This window comes from Schistocerca gregaria, chromosome 5 (genome assembly GCF_023897955.1).
Source record: "Schistocerca gregaria isolate iqSchGreg1 chromosome 5, iqSchGreg1.2, whole genome shotgun sequence".
Lineage (NCBI taxonomy): Eukaryota > Metazoa > Arthropoda > Insecta > Orthoptera > Acrididae > Schistocerca > Schistocerca gregaria.
The window spans coordinates 265746405-265767378 of NC_064924.1; positions in this window are offsets into that span (position 1 = coordinate 265746405).

The window sequence follows — 20974 nt, forward strand, 5'->3', positions numbered from 1 at the left end:
GCGGGTAACGGAGTGAAAAGTTACTTCAACTGATAAATCAATGACAAGCGGGAAGTTCACAAGGTGGCAAGCGTCTGGAAGTTTCCGGCAGAAGTGCCCCGGGATCCCCGGGCGGCCTTCCCCCCTCGGCTGACAGCGAGGGTAGCCGCCGGCACCTCTCCCATTCCGAGGCCTCACTTTACTGTGTCTCCAACAGGAAGACAGACACAGTCCACGCCATTCAAGCTGTGTCAGTGCCTGCATCAACATAAAATTCTTCTTGATAACGTGTCTTGGAATAGGAATCCAGAAATCAACCGAATTTTGATGTATTTTATTACTTCGTAGGTCATTTGGACAGTTGCCTTGCAATCACAAAGTAAATATGAATTAAAAGCCTTAAACAACAACAACAGTAATGTTCCATCAGAATATTATAATTACAAACACAATGATTTTATGGTAAATAAGAATCTCAGAATTCATCTGGAAGACTTAATATAGTCTAAAGTCACATATTTCTCATTTGAAAATTTTTTGCCTGTGCCACCTGTTACGATTACAAAGGCGCTTATTAATAACATGTCACAGATATATCGCCAGCATTTCGCCATTCACAATTCTGGTGCTGTAAATGGAAGAGTTGGAAAATCTGCCTATTAAGAAACATGACAACTCAAATTTTAGTTGTGTTTCAGTTTCGCACGGTACATAATAGGCTAATGGTTATGACAGACTTACTTGATGTTTGCCTTTCCGTAACACAGATAAGATGCGATAGCAAACACGATGAACGGCTTCGTGAACGTAAAAAATATTCGTACAGTGGTCACAAACGTAGGTAATGGTTTCGATTAGTGATAGTAAGACGTAAGTAATTTTGTTCATCAAAGTTTTAGTTTGTCAATATATATAGGTTTGTAGTATACGATAATTCAAAGGAACTGGCATACGAAGATTAAGGGGTGTTTTATCTTATCTACGAACTCATCCCCAAGAACAGGGAGGGACTGAAAATGAGGTATGTGTCTCGCAGACAGGCCATGATTCACTTTCTGACTGCTCACAGTGCTTATCCATAACACCTGCAATGAACCCAGTAAATTCAGAGACCACAATATGACAGTGGTGTAAGTAATTTAATAACTGAGGCATGAAGTGTTCATTAACCTGAGCTAACAGAAAATACCGTAACAAAAATCGCATATACGTTATGTGTTATACAGTACTTTATTCAAACATAACTGTGGTACAACAACATTGTTTTGGGAGGAGGACTATCGCTTTGCTGTATTCCCTTATTTTATCGATCAACTGAAGTATTTGTTTTGTTATCCACGGTTTCTACCCAGTTACCTTCGTTGTGTAACTCTGCAAAATTTTATTGTTGTCACGAATAAGTTTAACTAAGAATTACGTAACGTCAGTCAAATTAATTAAAGAATAACGTCAGCTTTGCTATTAAAGAATAACGTCAGCTTTGGTAAGAAGTACAGCCACTTATTATGACAGCCCACCAGCAGCTAATAGAGTATAGTAAAACAGAGTTATAGTAAAACAGAGTAGCTATATCCATGTCGCAGTTCGATGTAGCAGTCAGATGGCGATCCAGTAACAATGAAAAAGGTAAGGAACAGTTTTGGATTATTGCAGGTAACGACTGAATTCCACGACGACGACACTTTCTATGTTTCGTCGAAATCATCAGAAAATCACTTTTAATAAGAAGAATTTAAATTTGTATGCGAAGATTGCATTTATTATTATTGAGAAAGAGAATTAATTTTAAAGGGAATGAAATATTCTTGTATTTTTCGGTTTTTCCAAGTATATCTTCTTCTCTTCTGATTCTTGAATAGAGTCTTTGCTATTACTAGCCGAAACTTATTGCGGAGCACAATTAGTCTTCCTCCTCCCTCATTCCTTGTACCAAACCCATATAGGTTTTGCATCTCCCTTTACGTACTCAATCACCCTGTCAGTACCCTATCTCTTCATCTTCTGCTTGCGTCGTCGTCATGTATACCTGAACTATTATCGTCGGTGTCGGTTCGCTGACGATTCTGATGAGAACAACCCTATCACTGAACTGCTCACAATAGCTCACCCTTTGTCCTATCTTCCTATTCATAACAAATCCCACTCCCGTTATACCATTTTCTGCTGATGTTAATATTACCCAATACTCGTCTGACCAGAAATCCTGGACTTTTTTTCCATTTCATTTCAGTGACGCCCACTACATCTAGGTTGAGCTTTAGCATTTCCCTTTTCATATTTGAAGCTTTCCTATCACGTTGAGACTTCTGACATACCACGAACCAACCTTTCGTTGGTTATTCAGCCTATTTCTCATGGTCATATCCCCATTTGCAGTCCCCTCCCACAGACCAGAATGGGGGAATAGTTTTGAATGAAATATTTTCAGTTTCACGCTACATGTCCTGTGGAACAAGCTATGTGTCTTTAATGCAGTGGTTTCCATTGCTTTCGCCAACATCATGCTGTTGATTATTGCTGGTCCTTCCACATTTTACGGCAGTTTCCGCGCCCAAGGAGTGTGCCCCGAACCTCTGGCTACTCTTACGCTCTTTGACAACGCGTACATACCCATTTGATGATGATAAAGTCCCATACTCTTTGACAGACCGTACGGGAACGATGCGTAGGACCCACACCGCCGTACTAGACAAGGTCCTGGTGGAGGTGGTTTGCCATTGCCTTCCTCCGACCGTAATGGGGATGAATGATGATGATGAAGACGGCACAACAACACCCGGTCATCTCGAGACTTGTGTAAATCCCTGACCCCGCAGGGAATCGAACCCGGGACCACGTGCTCGGGAAGCGAGAACGCTACCGTGAGACCCCGAGCTGCAGACACATCCATTTAATAACCATATAAAAAAAAACAACTAAGTATTCAACTAAACCTGATAATTAAAAGCAATTTACTTCTTAAGCACTACCTACACCTTTCCATTTTAAATGGTCTGTTTCTAAAAACCTTATCAATTGCTATTCCTTTCTGACTTTACATGAACAACACAACAATACTTAATAGAGATTATCAAATTACCAGCCGTCAGCTTCAGTAAGGCAACAGTGCTTCTGCACTGATACTCAGATTCTACCGGTATGGAGTTGAACTATAATATACATTATCTCCGCGAGCACAATCACGTAGCAAAAAATCGCTTCACTGTTTATTAAATCCGCCAATTCCGCAGATTCACGTACAGTCCGTCTTAGCATGTAGTAGAGCATCAGCTGCACGTTCCTCTGTTCTCGCTGATGCCTTTCCAGTCCACGCACGGCGATATAGGATTTTTTTTTTTGGATAATCAGTCTTTTGACTAGTTCGCTGTGGCAGGCCACGATTGTGCCAATCTCTTCATCTCAAAGTAGCATTTGCAATCCACGTTCTCAACTATTTGGTGGATGTATTTCAATCTCTGTCTTCCTCTACAGTTTTTGCATTCTACGTTTCTCTCTAGTACAATGAAAGTCATTCCCTCATGTCTTATCAGATGTCCTATCATCCTGTTCCTTCTCCTTATCAGTATTTTTCACATCTACCTTTCCTCTCCTATTCTGTGCAGAACCTCCTCATTCATTTCATTATCAGTCCACCTAATTTTCAACATTCGTGTGTAGCACCACATCTCAAATGCTTCGATTGTCATCTGTTCCGGTTTTCCCACAGCCCATGTTTCACTACCATACAATGCTGCACTCCGGACGTACGTTCGTAGAAATTTCTTTCTCAAATTAATTGTGTGGATGATGTATTTTCGAAAATCAGATGGTATGTCGTCAGACTTATACATTCTATACACCAACGTGAATAGTTTTGATGCCACTTCCCCCAATAATTTTTGAAATTCTGATGAAAGTGTATTGTATCTATCCCTTCTGCTTTATTTGATCATTAGTCCTTCAAAGCTCTTTTAAATTCTGATTCTAATACTGGGTCCCCTATCTCTTCTAAGTCGACTACTGTTTCCTATTCTATCACATCATACAAATCTTCCCCCTCATTGAGGCTGTCAGTGTATTCTTTCCACCTATCAACTCTGGAAGTGCCAGGGGACTCTTTATGTTGCCACACTTGCTTTTAATTTCACTGAAGGCTGTTTTGACTTTCCTGTATGCTGAGTCTGTCCTTCTGACAATCATTTCTTTTTCGATTTCTTCACATTTTTTACGCAGCCATTTCATCTTAGCTTCCCTGCATTTCCTATTTATTTCATTCCTCAGCAACTTCTTTTTCTGGATTCCTGAGTTTCCCGGAACATTTTTGTACTTCCTCCTTTCATCGATCGAATGAAGTATTTCTTCTGTTACCCATGATTTCTTCGCAGTTACCTTCTTTGTACCTATGTTTTTCTATCCAACAACTGCGTTGGCGCTTAATAGAGATGTCCATTCATCTTTATCTGTAGTGCCTAATGAGCAGTTCCTTATTGCTGTATCTATAGCCTTAGAGAACTTCAAGCGTATATCGTCATTCCTTAGTATTTCGGTGTCCCACTTCTTTGTGTATTGATTCTTCCCAACTTCAGTCTACTCTTCATCAGCGCTAATTGTAATCTGAGTCTATATCTGATGCTGGGCACTCCTGGCAATCCAGTATTGATTTCTGAATCTCTGTCTGACCATGATTTAATCTAACTGAAATCTTCCCGTATAACACGGCCATTTCCAAGTTTACCTCCTCCCCTTGTGATTCTTGAACAGAGTATTCGCTATTACTAGCTGAAACTTGTTACAGAACTCAATTAGTCTTTCTCCTTTCTCATTCGTTGTCCCAAGCCCATATTCTCCTATAACCTTTTCTTCTACTTCATCCCCTACAACTGCATTCCAGTCTCCCATGAGAATTAGATTTTCGTCTCCCTTTACGTGCTGTACTACCTCTTCAATATTCTATCTCTTCATCTTCTGCTTGCGCCGTTGGAATATATACCTGAACTATAGTTGTTGGTGTTGGCTTGCTGTCGATTCTCATAAGAACAACCCGGTCAGTGACGTGTTCACAGTAACACACTCTCTGCCCTACTTTCCTATTCATTTCGAATCCTACTCTCGTTATACCATTTTCTGCTGCTGTTGATATTACCCCATACTCATCTGACCAAAATTGCTTGTCTTGTTTCCATGACACTTCACTGACCTTTACTGTGTCTAGATTGAGCCTTTGCATTTCTCTTTACAGACTGTCTAGTTTTCCTACTACATACGAGCTTCTAGCATTCCATGCTCCGAGTAGTAGAACGTTATCCTTTCGCTGAGTATTCAGTCTGTGTCCAGTGGTCACCTTCACCGTGGCAATCCCCTCCCAGAGACCAGAATGGGGGACTATTCCGGAATCTTTTGCCAATGGTGAGATCATCATGACACGTTTCAGTTACAGGCCACATGTCCTGTGGATACACGTTATGTGTCTTTAACGCAGTGGTTTCCATTTCCTTCTTCATCCTCATGCCGTTGATCACTGCTGATTCTTCCGCCTTCAGGGGCAGTTTCCCATCCTTCGGACAAGAGAGTGCCGTGAATCTCTGTCCGATCCTCCGCCCTCTTTGACAAGGCCGTTGGCAGAACTAGGGTGACTTCTTATGCCAAAGTCATCGGCCACCAGTGCTGATTATAAATCAAAATTTAAACATTGGCGGGATTCGAACCTGGGACCCCCCCCCCCCCTTATTTCATTTTGTTCGTTATGGTTCGTTGCATTTTGTCGTAGCGGATGTCACATGAAATCCGTTGAAGTTCGATGTTGACCTTTTCACAGAATTTTCTTTTATTACATAGGCCAGCTACACCTAGACCACGGGCGCATATGTTGGATAACCGCCAGCAACTGACGGATACCACTAGCGTCCCCGAGATGTTCGCCTCGCCACCAGCCGCCGAGTCCACCGCTCTCCTCGCTGTGTGTGTCTGTGTCGCTGTCCAGCAGTGCCATACTGCTCGGCTTGGTGTGCCCTCTCCTAGTGACCACAGTTACTAGCAAACAGCCACTCCACGCTAGATCTCGACACCCTCTCCGCAATACTGCTCTCAAACTCAGCTCCCTCTGTTCCCCATCTAAAACGCTCAGATATCGACTATGTAGACCAGGCTATCACCATAGGCCACACCACCCGCTCCTTCCGTCTCCATGATTTCTACCTCATCATTTATGGCCGTCCTATCAACCTCCCTCCTACCCTGAAATACCTTGGCCTCACCCTCGACCGCTTCCTCATCTGGAATCCCCATCTCCTTACCATCCAAAACAATGCTGACAACAGACCCCGCCTCCTGAAACTCCTGTCTGGCCGGACGTGGGGTCTGCATCCTTCCACCATACTTCACACCTACAAATCCTTGATCCGCCCCATCCTCTGTTATGCCAGCGTAGCTTGGATTTCCACCCCTCCCCAGTTCTATAAAGCCCTCCAAATCCTTGAACGCCATTTGCTCCGCCTCGTCTTCCGCATCCGCCTTCAGTCCCCCACGCGCATCCTCTACGACCTCATCCCCTTCCCCCACCTTCTCCTTTTCCTTGAACACATCCACACGCTATATACTGTCCGCTGCATTGATCCTCCTCATCCCCTGCTGTCTCCATTCCTCTCCAACCCCAATCCCAACCAATTGCCACGTCTTTACCATTCTGTCCCATCCTCTCTCCATCTCCACACCCTCCGCCTCCTTTCCCAATGCAATTCCACCCCCCTGGATGATGAGCTTCGCCCTGACATCTACCCTTCCTACCAACTCTAACCCCATCTTCCTGCCTCCTCCTCCAGGCTCTCTCCCCTCCCCCTCCCTTCTCCTGAGTGGTTTACCCCTCCTACTCCCCCTCCTTCTCTTGCACTCCCTTTCAGTGTCTCTGCACTCCCTCCTGCCTTGTCTTCCCCCTTCATCTCCTGCCCCACCAGTCTCCTGCCTCTTAGTGTACCCACTGACGCCCCTACGTCTTCATCCCGCCGCCTCCCCTGCTGCCCCTTGTTCTCCCCTCCTTTCCCAATCTCTCTGGCCTCTCCCTCAGCAGGTGCCACCTGGAAGTTTTGTTCTTCATCGTGTGTGCTCCAAGTGGGTTTTAGATGTGTTATTCTGGAGTGTTTTTAGTACTGTGGCCGACGTTTCACCTGTGCGTGTGCATGCAGTGTCTTATTTGTGTTTTAAGAATCACCAACTGTGTTTTTTAACTCTATGAAGACTTTTTTTAATTGTCCTCCCACGAATGTCTCCATGTCAGTGTATTTTTACCTCCATTCTCTCCCCTTAGTCTGTTTTATGTTCCCCTTTTTTTTATCGCCTTATATATGTAACTTTTCTTCTTGTATTAGGTGTCATGGCACTCGGCTGAAGAGCGGCGGACTGTGCCACTGACAGCCCTACCCTGCCCCATGTGGTCAGGGGAATGAAATCACAATAAAGAAGAAAAAAAAACTATGTAGACCAGCTACCTAGCCTGTGTCTCTGAAAAACTGTAGAAAAACTACAGATCGACGACAATCTCGTCACAGCTCTATTTTGCATGCAGAATATTGGTTCCTAGTTCACATTTTCCTCGATCCAGAACATGTGGTGATCTGAATTCGTCCTATTGTTAGTCATCTGTAAACTTAGATGACTTACAAGTGGACTTTCCCACTTAAATCCATGTTTTCATGGGATCTGAAATAGTATTTCTTTTATGCATCTAAGATGTTGTTAAAAAATTAGCTATTCTTACTGACTTTAATTCATTCTCACGGTGGAAAGGTTGTTATACTGTTGAATTGCGCTATTTTTTATTGCATTTAGTTTTCGTGATTTCATTAACTCACACTTTTTCCCTGTATTACCACCTGCATGCATGTGTATTTGGTTTCTTGTTAGGAATCTCAGGAAATTTCATTTGGTGGTGTGTTTCTTGATTTCGCTTGGACTTAAATTCTGGGTTACACTGCACATACGTACCTTTTAGAACTTCCTGTTTTCTTAATGATTTTCAGCACGCAGATATGTTGCCGCTTATGCAGTCACTCCGAGATTTTCTGGTGCTGAGACAACGTGATTGCGAGCTATTACATTCACCAAACAGACTAAATGTTCACAGATATTAAGAAAGTAGGTAGTAGGTGCATAGACATGATCCCTGTGCAAATCGGGTACAAGGTACGGTTTATGCACACGGAGGTTGTGTTTTACATGGTTGACAGTTTCACGCACATGTTCCATATTCGACTATGTTACTTACGAGTAACTTTCGTTTTCTTGCCCGTACTTTGCGTGAGCTCGTCCACTCATACCATTAGTAAAAATGTTAACTTGCATTATCATTGGGCCATATTCATGTGTGTTCCTGACTTTGTAAGAACGCTTGTAATTTGTCGAGACAGGAGGGTGGCTTACAACACGTCTGACAATTTGTTGGTGGAACTTGCTATCACACAATTCAATTTAAAATTGAAAGATCTCTCATATTTGAGATGTACTACATTCTACGTGTCTTTAGCACCTCATACTTTCAGTACTCTTAATAAGTCATCCCAGGAGAAAGAGACAGTTGCTGAGTGTGTCGTTATCAACCACAACTTCACAAACTCTCTGAATTCGTGTTTTTTCTGTATCCGTTTTACATGCACATATTTGCATTTATTGTCTGTGTTTCCTCTACCTGACCCATACTTGATTATGATGTTTTATTGTTGTATTTTTATCCTTCTGATCAATTCCTACAATTTCTGAATGAGCCTTCAGTTCATCGGTTTTCTGTTCTTGTTCTATACTGGTGTTGTGTCTTACATGCCTTCCCCCAATTTGATTTGCATTTCGGATCACAATTCTCGTTCAGTCCTAGGGCTCGAGTTTTCCGTGTCATGCATTAGGACGATGGAGAAAACGTTTCGTCGACTGAATGTATTTGTGATGTATGTTGTAGTGCTTCAGTTCCTTTTCTTCTGTATGGTGTTGGCGTGAATGCGAAGTGTACGTGTGATCCTTTACCATTACGTTATTCCTATTTTATAAGGCCCTAATGATTTACATAGCCATTGCGCAAGATATCTGGTTATTTCTTGCACTTGACTGATTATTTGAAGCTGGCACCAGCAGCCATTACGTTATTGTATGAATTGTAGTGCCTTTCTAATTGTCTGTGGTAAAATAAATGTTCACTGAAAGCTGCACTGAGTTCACTATTATTGTTGGTAAATCATCCCACGCATCGCAAGCTTTGTTCCACAGGATATGTACTACAGCGTTTTTCTCTTGTGAAAATCTGTGCAGGTCTATATATCTGCTTATTAACTGAGTGTTCATTTTATAAAGTAATCAACCTAGGGGCAATTGTCTGTTTGATTAATGATAGATTTAAGCTATGAGTCATCTACTTTCATCCTGCCCTATAACCAAAGAATTAACATTTTCAACGTGCACTATTTATTCACTAGAGGCTTAGCCTCTGCTTACTGAATACGAATTTATTTACTGTTTGGAAAGAAGTACGTGAGGGTGTAGATACTTTGCATTAACCCTAAGAGAATCCGGGAATACACCGCAGGCTCATTTATTCTATTAATTTTAAGTAAAACGTTAGATATCATGAATTATTTTATTTAATGGTGACCCTGAACAAAAGTCACCTTAAATTTACATTGGATTAAATATAAATTGACTACGTTTCTCTACTAAGTAAATTTCATAGCGTAAATATAAAGCGTCGTTTACAAAATTACACAGACAAATTTCGAGGGGCTGTAGAAAGCGTCTGGAGGAAGAAAATGACAGGAACCCGTGTCCGGAAACATCATCCAGCGACGCTACAGAGCGTCGAAGTTGTAGGCGCCGGCGCCTGTATATGTACGTATACGCTATTCAGGGCGATCCACGATGATTTTCCAAACTTGAAGAATGATGAAGAACTATCAATGTATCAGTTTGAGGTAAGGAGCTCTGATCCGGCCGGCCAGTGTGGTCGAGCGGTTCTGGCGCTTCAGTCTGGAACCCCGCGACGGCTACGGTCGCAGGTTCGAATCCTGCCTCGTGCATGGATGTGTGTGATGTCCTTAGGTTAGTTAGGTTTAAGTAGTTCTAAGTTCTAGGGGACTGATGACCTCAGATGTTTAGTTGCATAGTGCTCAGAGCCATTTGAACCATTTTTTGAACCCTGATCCGGAAACAAACGAGTCGAAAGTTATAAGCGAAAATCGTTCTGATACTTCTGACGGTGAAGTTCATGGCCTGGGTCCGGTACCGCTATTGCTAAGATTGTAGGGTAGGCAACTTTCAAATCAAAACATGGAAAAAAGTTCCAGTAAACATGGGCTCTAAAATACATACCTGAGGAGCTACGAGCACTTGTTCAGCTTCGCTACTGTGAAACGCGTCAGCTCTATTCAGTAAGTGAAGTATTCATTTTAGAAACCACGTTTGCTACACATATTTTCCTTGCATTGCACCATAGTAACACCTCGGAAAGTTGCCTACCCTACAATCAGTCAACAGTATTGGTTGGTATATTCCACTGTCAGAAGTATCAAAACGATTTCTGCTTATAACTTTGGACTTCTTCGTATCAGGGTCAGGATCCCTTACGTCAAATTGATACATTTATCCATATCCGCCATCTCTGAAACTTTGTAAGTTCATCAAGGTTGGCTGGTTTAAAAGATGGGGGAAGGGACCAAACTACGAGGTCATTGGTCCCCATCATCAAGGAATCACACTGTATAATACAAGCCTATACAGGCGCCGACGGCTGTATCTACGACGTTCTGTAGTTGCGTTGCATGGTGTTTCCAGACACGGGTTCCTATCCTAATTATGTTCCTCTAGACACCTGCAAAATGTTCAAATGTGTGTGAAATCTTATGGGACTTAACTGCTAAGGTCATCGGTCCCTAAGCTTACACACTACTTAACGTAAATTATCCTAAGGACAAACACACACACTCATGCCCGAGGGAGGACTCGAACCTCCGCCGGACCAGCCCCACAGTCCATGACTGCAGCGCCCATTAGACCACTCGGCTAATCCCGCGCGGCAAGACACCTATATCGCCTCAAAGTTTGTCGGTGCATTTCTCAGACGCCTTTTATAGTTTCGTAACGTTTCCCTTCAGCAACAGTTTGCAACTGAAGTACGCGCAATAACAATTCCTTCAACTGGCAGGCACACAGCTTATATGAATGCGTGGTGTCTGTTCTTTCAGACATGACCCAGACACCACGCAGAATTCGCAGCTGTGATGTATTATACAGGATGAAGAAAAACTGTGTCACGAAATTTTAACACTGGATAACTGATGCCAGTAGGAACCAAAATTACTAATGTTGTGTAGGTCGACAACGCACCGTTTTTAAACTACGGAAACTTGACACCACGCGCTCCTATTGGCTGCGGGATTGCCCTGTTGCCGGATGCTCTGGACAATGCATGACCGCGAATGCTTTGCCTGCTGAGATCGCGTTACATCTAAGGCGTCACGTACGCACGCACGCTCGGTGGTAGCGCGTCGGCCTTCCACTCTGGGGGCCTGGGGACGAATCGGCTTGGGTTCCGGCACATGCATTTTAGTTTCATTATAAGACGTACCTCGAATAAACCCGTCAGAAGCTGTTAGTTCGGTGCAGAAAGACTTTACAAATTTGGTCGGCCCTGGAAAGGGTCTGTGAGTCTTGCTGCGGCTCGCATTGGTGTTGTTGTAGGTTTCCGTCCTCTGTTGGAGACCAGACTGTATCGTTTAGTTGACATGTTTGCGGTTGTTTGTATTCTTATTGTGTTGACTAGCGCCACTTGGTTTCGAGAGCGTTGCCTGTCCGCTAGTGGCAGCAGAGACGTTATCGATATGTAGTAACTGCGGCACTATCTTTGGAGTAACGTCGTTATTCTTCCGGGTCGTGTGAGTGAGCAGTTCGGTTGGGGACTCCGGAGGAACCAAGAGGGCAGTGCCAGAACACGCCGGGACCGGTAGCGGATCGCAGGCAACGCCGGATGGAAGGGCTGTGGTCGCGAGGGTACACGGCCTAGTCGTCAACCGGATCCAACAAGCTTTAAGTTGAGTGGATTTTAATCCTAGCATTGAAACCTCCACCACTGTGAGATCTCGCGATTTTCCAGTGTCTTGGGTTCGTGTTGCTGTTCGCAGTGTGGTCGAGGCGGAGAGCAGCGAGTGGAGTGCTTGGGGAAGGCGGATCTAATTAGCTTTCCTCGACTTCTTGTTACTAATATCTGCATTCTATGTGTTACTATTTTTTAAGTTCAACCAGCGGTATTTTCCTACCTGGTGGCCGCTAACGCCCCAGTGACCTGCCATGGAGGTTAGTGTATGCAAAGGCAGTGTACGTTTCCTCGCCTTGCCGGTGCTGTCCGGTAAGGCGCGTAGCTTGACTGTTTCCTTGAGTTGTAGGTCGGTTGGTGTTTGTTCGACTCTGGTAGCAGTGGTTCCTTTCTCCTTTCGGACGCAGTAATCATAGCATTCTGAGGACATAGTGTTGACCACTGGTTCTGGTTTTGGCGTGGTGTTCCATCGTTGCATTTGGTTATCGGACGTTAGGTAGCTTCAGCAGATTATCATTAGTCACTCGTTAGACTGCCACTATTATCAGTTACCATCTTGTGAAGTGAATGCAACTTTTGGCCCCCTTCTCATCGCTCGCGAAAGTGTTTTTGGCCTGACCTACTTAGAGGTCGATTCCTGGAGCACCGTCTGTGGCTAGACCTTGTGTTTTATTATTGTGTTATTATTTATTATTGTATTACCAAGTTACATCATTTGTCTCGCCTGTTTGGTGATTAGTTGCTTGTCCTTTTGAATTAACCGCGTTATTACATTTGCTGTTTTACTGTATGTTTCTAATTTTTTTTTAATACAATTGCCTTTTTTGGCGTTACAGCAAGTTAAACGGTTGTGCTTCCAAGTTTACTATAATTGTGTCTCACCTGTTTGGTGATCAGTTGCCTGTCTTTTAAATTAATTTTTGCTATTGCCTTGCTGTTGACAGTATGTTTGTTAAATTTTTTAATAGTGGCCATTCTTGGCGTTAAAGGCCTTCAGCCGTGACTGTCACTACTTGTCATATGATTCTAATGTGGCGATTGTATTTTAGCAGTTAACGTTAAGACTTTGGTGATTTGTTTTCAATATTTTAATAACTTTGTAAGTTCCACCAGGTTAAACAATTCTTAATTTTTTTGCCATTAAGGCCTACAGCCGTGAGTGTCATTACTTGTCTTAAAATTTTAATCTGGGGATTGTATTTTCGCAGCGACCTTTACGACCTTTGTTACTTATCTTTTATATTTTAATAACTGTAACTGTAAGTGTAAGTGGCAGCAAGTTTAATTAATTCTTAATTTATTGTCATTAAGGCATTCAGCCGTGAAACGACTCTTAAATTATTATCATTATTTTAATTTGTTGTTGATTTTAAATAAACTGTGTGTGATTAAAAGAAAAGGCAACAATTAGTAACTGATTACGGCCCCCGTCCACAATCGTTACCGAATCCTGGCTTCCTTGACCACCAGGACTCAGTCTTTTTTGTCGCTAGGACATTGTGTGCTTAAAGCAGATCCTCTAACGTGACACAAGCTTCGTAACGACGAAAGGTGTTTTGCCGATCTCTTTCAAAGATTTCTGGCATCGCCCTGATGTGATTGGCGGCATATTAAATTGCGATCCGTTAATTCCTCTTCGTTTCTAGGTGGTTCGCGTCCTAGTGGATTAACTGGAACCTTGAAGAATCCTCACAGGAAAAAGTCTGGTGAAGTGAGGTCTGGCGATCTCGGGGTCGTGTCCTAAGAGCACCTCTACCAATTATCCTGACGTCGAAGAGTTCATTTAAATATCGGCGCACAGCACGACTGTTACATGCAGGCGCCCCATCCTGGTGCAACCACACGCTTAGCCGTATGTCCAGGTGAACATTTTCCAGGAGGCCAGGTAGAGTTTCCTGTAGAAAGTGAAAGTAATTTGCCTCGGTATGTCGAGGACGTAGACCACAACGCCTGCCCAAATGTTGAGCGAAAATCGTTCCTTGTGTCCGTGGACGTACGTGACGTGAAAATTTCCGATTGCCCAGTAATGAACGTTTCGAGTGTTGTGCACCTTCCATTGGGATGGCCTTTACATGTCAATGAACAACACAATGGCGAGGAAATCGGGATCTCGTGCAACACGTCGCAGAAACTACCGGCAAAACATTAGCCAGTGTTCACAGTCCGCCACAGCATTTAGGTCTTGGACAAGATGGAAACAAAATTGATGCAGGCCATCATCCTTCAAAATCTCCCAGACTAACCGATAAGTGACCCTCATGTTGTGTCTAACAGCTCGACTACTTGTCGTAGGTGCTTCCTCGAAGCGCCAGAGAACAGTCTGTTCAAATGCAGCATCTCGTCGTATTAGAGGTCTTGCAGCATCATTATGATATCCCGCTAACTAGCCTGTTTCGCGAAGTCGCACGAGAATTGTAAACGTTTGCGGGTGTGGGCGGCGTCTTGCTGGGTACCGTACCTCATACAACCGTCGAACTTCATGCTCATTACCGTCGGCTAGTCCATAAACAGAAACCATATATTGTTGTTCTTCAAACAAATACTGTGGCGCCATACTTACTGTATCACTAAATGGCAGGTGACGTTTGTGTGCTCCCAAGGGAAGCTTACGCGTGAATGCCTGTGACGTGAGGTGGAGACAAACAGCAAGACCTGTTAGACACGTGTGGGTATCACGTTCGGGCAGTGACGGGACGAGGGAGGTTTGTATGTGTGAACCGACAACCATAGCGCTGCCCGTCGACCGACGAACGGCAACAGGCCTTTCCACCGCCAAGAGGAGTGCGTGGGGCAAAGTTTCCATAGTTTGAAAATGGTGCGTTATCGACCTACACAACATCAGTAATTTTGGTTCCTGCTGGCATCAGCTATCCAGGGTTAAAATTTCGTGACACAATTTTTCTCCACCCTGTATATATACACGGAAGGTGGAGATTAAAAGAAAGAAAACCGAGGAGATCGCTGCTGTTAGCTGCATCGGGACATTACACGGAATCAGCAGCGACAAGTAGAAATTTTTACCGGACCAGGATTCGAACCCGGGATCTCCTGCTTACTACGCAGTTGCGTGATTCACAGCTCCATGCGGGACACAGCGTTGTCACACCTGCGCGGACTACCTAAGCACACCTCACGGCCAATTCACACTCCCATCGAGAGCAAAGTAGCCGCAGTCCGTGACCTTTCCCTTCATGTTCGCTGCCCTGAGGCTATTTAAAAAAAAAAAAAAAAAAAAAAAAAAAAAAAAAAAAAAAAAAAAAAAAAAAAAAGTTCAGGTGGTCTGAGCACTATGGGACTTAACATCTGAGGTCATCAGCCCACTAGAACTTAGAACTACTTAAACCTAACTAACGTAAGGAGATCACATACACCCATGCCCGAGGCAGAATTCGGACCTGCGACCGTAGCAGTCCCGCGGTTGCAGACTGAAGCGCCTAGAACCATACGGCCACAACGGCCGGCTGAGATTCCCACAGGAGGTCGGACGTATCTGTGCATCCGTACTGAAGAGGGTGGATCCATTGCCCGATAGGCGAATCAGTGATATGATACCATGCGAAGCTGTCAATGGATCCATCCTCTTCAGTACGGATGCACAAATACGTCCAGCTTCCTGTGGGAATCTCAGAGTAGCGAACATGAGGGAAATTAACAGGGACTGCGGAAAGGTGAGGCTCGATGCGAGTGTGAATCGGCAGTGAGGCGTGCCGAGATTGTCCGCGCAGGTGTGATGACGGAGTATCCCGGATAGCTCAGTGATTAACGCACCTGCCTAGTAAGCGGGAGATTCGGGGTTCGAATCCCAGTCCGGTGTACATTTTCACTCGTCGCTGCTGATTCCGCGTAACGTGACGGTGCAGCTGACAGCAGCGATCCCCTCCCTTTCCTTTCCTTTCTTCCCATCTCCACCTTCAATTTACATATTAATTAAGGGACGCAAGACTTAGAGTCAACCATTCAGCCTTGATAATTAGTTTGACGTCGACATGAGCAGCACCAATGCGCAATAGATCGTTACTCTCTGAATTACCCACTTAGTATATCACACTCTTATATGTTGGGTGAAAGTGCAATATTATCAGCTACGAAGTGGTTGATGGAAGTACGGTGAGACGTGAACGGAGAGATTCTTGGCGTGGAGTGACATTGACTGTTTGTACGCACTTCTTTGCCGAGACACGTCTCCGAAACACTGGCGCTGAGAAGTACAGAGTTGCGTCGTCACCGCGACGAGGTCAGTCTTGTCGTGTGTCGGTAATCCGCCGAGAGGAGGCAGCCATCACGCCGCGTCCAAGAGCACGATCGCAGCGCCTCGCCCAATAGCCGGCTGGAGCTGGAATGTAGAAAGAGGGCGAGCACGTTGCCGCGTAATGCCCCTCTGGAGAAACTTGCGGCCGTCGCCCACTGCGGTGCTGGGGTTGCCAATCTCGTTACCGCCAACGGCGATCGCTTTCTAAACAACATATCTCTGCTGCTGCCCCTTGCGCATTTTCCCGTCGACCTGGGCTGCAATACAGGAGACTAGAGCCGAGTGGTCGCCACCAGCAATTTCTCATCGCGCTCTGAATCCATACAATCGCAAAACACACTAGCAAAATATGATCAATGTTCGTACAGTATATTGTTATACATCACATCTACAGAGTGTTTCACAATTAATGTTACACACTTATAGTGGTTGTAGAGGGGACCTAGTAGATCAAGCTTTACATAGTAATTCAAGTTCAGGAAGATCATCCAACGGCGCTACAGAGCGTCAAAGTTATAAGCGCCGGCGCCTGTAAATGTTTGTACATACTGCGTGATTTCGTGGTGGTGTTACAAACTTTCAATGATAAGGAAGACGGATAAATGTACCCATTTGAGGTAACGGTACCTCGTTCGCAATTGAATGTGTCTGAAGTTACAAACGAAAATCATTTGCATACCTCTGACAGTGGAATATATACACCGATACTCTACTAAGAAAGTAGAGTATGCAACTTTCAGACCAAGACAAGAAAAAAAAACCTGGTAAAGATGGGCTCCAGAATGCACACTTGAGAAGTTATTAGCAATTGTTCATCTTCGCTAGTGTGAAACACATCTGCGGTATCAGAACGGTTTGCGCTTATAATTTTTTAATCGTTCGTTTCTAGTAAAGGGATCCTTACCTTAAACTGATACATTTATTCCTGTCCATCATCCTTGAGAGTTTTCAGCATCATCAAGGAATCACTGTGTGTACACATACGTTTACAGGCGCCGGCTCCAATAACTTTGACGCTCTGTAGCGACGTTGGATGACGTTTCCGGATATGGATTCCTGTGTACCACTTGATCTCTTAAGTCCTCTCTACAATCTCTAGAAGAGTGTAACACGAATTGTGAAACACCCGGATGTATACATACAGTGCCACTTAAAAAGAAGGAACAAGTTTCAGACATTTATTGCTTTCAAACGGCAAAAATACAAATGCAATTCCAACGTCCTGGAACGCATTCAATGTGAGTAACTTGTGTAACACGACAAGTGTCAAAACGGTGGCTCGTTTCCTGCCGCACACGATGCACCTGGTCTCTCGTTATCGAATTTAAGGCTTCAGCAGCGCCATGTTGCAGGTTTTCCAGTGTGTCAGGCATAGCGGGGATAAAAATGTGATCTTTTACGTAACCCCACAGAGAAAAGTCACAAGGTGTGAGGTCTGGAGACCTGGGACGCCATCAGCAAAATGGTTCAAATGGTTCTAAGCACTATGGGACTTAACTTCTGAGGTCATAAGTGCCCTACACTTAGAACTACGTAAACTTAACTAATCTAAGGACATCACACACATCCAAGACCGAGGCAGGATTCGAACCTGCGACCGTAGCAGCAGCGCGGTTCCGGACTGAAGCGCCTAGAACTGCTCGGCCACAGCCGCCGGCCACGCCTTCAGCTATGAAGTTCATATCCTGATCGTCGTCCTTCAATACAGCGTCCTGGAATGGTGAAATTGGAGTAACGTAGGACGTGCTTAGAGAATTTCTCGTTTCGTGTGTAGCAGGAAATGGGCCACTGTTTTGACATTTGTCGAGTAGCACACGGTGCTCACACTGAAACCATAAACATTTGAACTTTTCTCTTTCCAGGAACGTTGTAATGACGTTCCTCTGTTTTGTAATTTGGAAGAAATAAATATTTGGAAGCTTTTCCTTCTTTTTGAATAACTGTGTACATATTCCGCAAGCCACTATACAGTGCATGGCGGAAGTTACCTTTTCCTGCAGATACTCATTCTTGTCTGTGTTCCGCTCACAGACTGAGCCAAGGAACAACGACTACCTATATGTTTCTGTACGAGCTCTGATTTCACTGATATCGTCTTCGCCTTACACGAGACGTACGTTGGCGGCAGTGGAGTCTATCTGCAATGTGTAGCAAACACCGCGCGGGGTGGCCGCGAGGTTTGATGCGTCATGTCACGGACTGCGCGTCCCCTCCCACCAAAAGTTGGAGTCCTTTCTCGGGCATGTGTGTGTGTGTGTGTGTGTGTGTGTGTGTGTGTGTGTGTGTGTGTTTCTTAGCATAGGTTAGTTTAAGTAGTGTGTAAGTCTAGGGATCGATGACCTAAGCAGTTTGGTCCCTTAGGATTTCGCACACATTTGAACATCCTCTAGACTCGTGATTCTCTAGACTTCCTCCATATTGTTTCGTGCAAAGAACGTCGTCTTACCACCACAAATTCCCACTCGATCCATTCAACAAGTAACAAATCTTGCACACACCCCTGAACTGCTCCGATCTCTTCGTTTAATACGACCTCCTGGTGGGTATCCCAAATACTCGAACTGTACTCAAGAATGGATCGCACTTACCTTATACATACGGACTCCTTTATAGATGAGATACACTTTCTCATAATTCTTCCAATAAACCAGAGTCGACCAGTCGCCTTTCCTACTATCGTCCTTACGTGACAAGAGTCACGGGGTACCACTTAATATCGTGTCGGATCTCCTTTTTCCCGGCGTAGTGCAGAGCTCGACGTGGCATGGACCCAACTAGTCCTTGCAAGTCATCTGCAGATATATTGAGCCTCTATAGCTATCCATAACTGCGAAAGTGTAGCCGGTGCAGGATTCTCTGCACGAACTGACTTCTCGACTATGTCTCGTGTCGGGCGAACTGGGTCGTCAATTCATTCGTTCCAGTTGTCCAGTGTGTTCTTTAAACCAATCACGAACACTGATAGCCCAATGCCATAACGCATTGCCATCCACAAACATTCCGTCGCTCTTCGGTAACAAGCAGCACAGAACGGCTGTAAATGGTCTCCAAGTGGCGGCATATAACCATTTCATGCCAATGATCGGTTCCGCTGGACCAAAGGATCCAGTCCATTCCCTGTAAACACAGTCTACACCATTATGGAGACACCGTCAACTGCCACAGCACCTTGTTAACAATTTGGGTGCAAGGTCTTGTGTGGTCTGCGCCACACTCGAACACTACCACCAGCTCTTACCAACTGAAATCGGGATTCATCTGACAAGGCCACGGTCTTCGATTGGTGTAGTCCAACGGATATGGTCACGAGCCCAGGAGATGCGTTCCAGGCGACGTCGTGACATGAGCGAAGGCACTCGCGTCGCTCGTGTGCTGCCATAGCCCAATAACGCCAAATTTTGCCGCATTGTCCTAACGGATACTTTCCCCGTAGGTCCCACATTGATTTCTGTTATTTCACGCAGTGTTGCTTCTCAGTTAGCTCTGACAACTCTAGGCAAACGGTGCTGCTCTCGATCGTTAAGTGAAAGCGGTCGGTTACTGCGTTTTCCATGGTGAGAGGTAATGCCAGATTTTCGTATTCTCGGCACGCTCTTGACACTATGGCTCTCGGAATATTGAATTACGTAACGTTTTTCGCAATGGAGTGTCCGATTCGTCTCATTCCCACTAACAATCCGCGTTCACATCTGTTATTCCCTGCGGTCATAATCAAATCAGAATTTTTTTCCACATGAATCACTTGAGTACAAATTACAGTACTCGACACTACCGCCACCTGCATATGTGCCTATTACCATCTCAATACTTTCCTGTCGATTTGCAACGTCACGCCGAGATATTTTATCGGCGTTACGGTGACAACCAAAACAACACTTATACCGTATTCGAACATTGTAGATTTGTTTCTAATTTCCATTTTTCCACGTTTAGAGGAAGTTGCCATTCACCACACCAAACAGAAATTTCACGCAGTATCCTACTACATTACCTCAAAAATGGCACTGCCCAGTAAACCACAGCATCATAAGCAAACAATCGCAGTTGCACCTCAAACTATCTGTCACATGTGCCACAGAAAGAACAGGGGCAGTCCTACCATACTTTCCTCGGATACCCCTCCCTATACCTCTGAGTCTCATGAACACTCGCCTGTCCTTGACAATGTACTGTGCTCTATTAATTAAAAGTCTTCGAGCCCCTTACATGCCTGAGAACCTAAACCAGATGCTAGGACCTTTGTTAACAGTCTGCAGTGCAGCACTGCATCAGACGCTTTCCGAAAATATCGGAACGTGGAATCTAGCTGTCGTTCTTCATCCATGGGTCTCAGGTAATGGTGCGAGAAAAGGGCAGTGTCTGTTTTTTCCGAGCGAATAGAAGATTTTCTCTCTAAAGAACATTTTCTGTATTCAGATTTAAAATACACTCAAGAATTCTGCAGCAAACAGGTTTTCACTGATATTGGTCTGCAATTTTATTGTTCTGTTCCTTTAGTCTTCTTATAAACGGGAGTCACAGAAAGCTTTGGACAACAGTTTCAGTATCTCGTATGGCCACTTTCAGCTAAAAAGCTGTCCTGCAGTTCTACATACAGTTACCAATAGAAGTACTGTCTTCTCATATACTGCTAAATACTACACCACTTATCACAAAATTTTATCTTGTAAAACAATCTCAATGAGTGCACGAATTAACACTTTGTC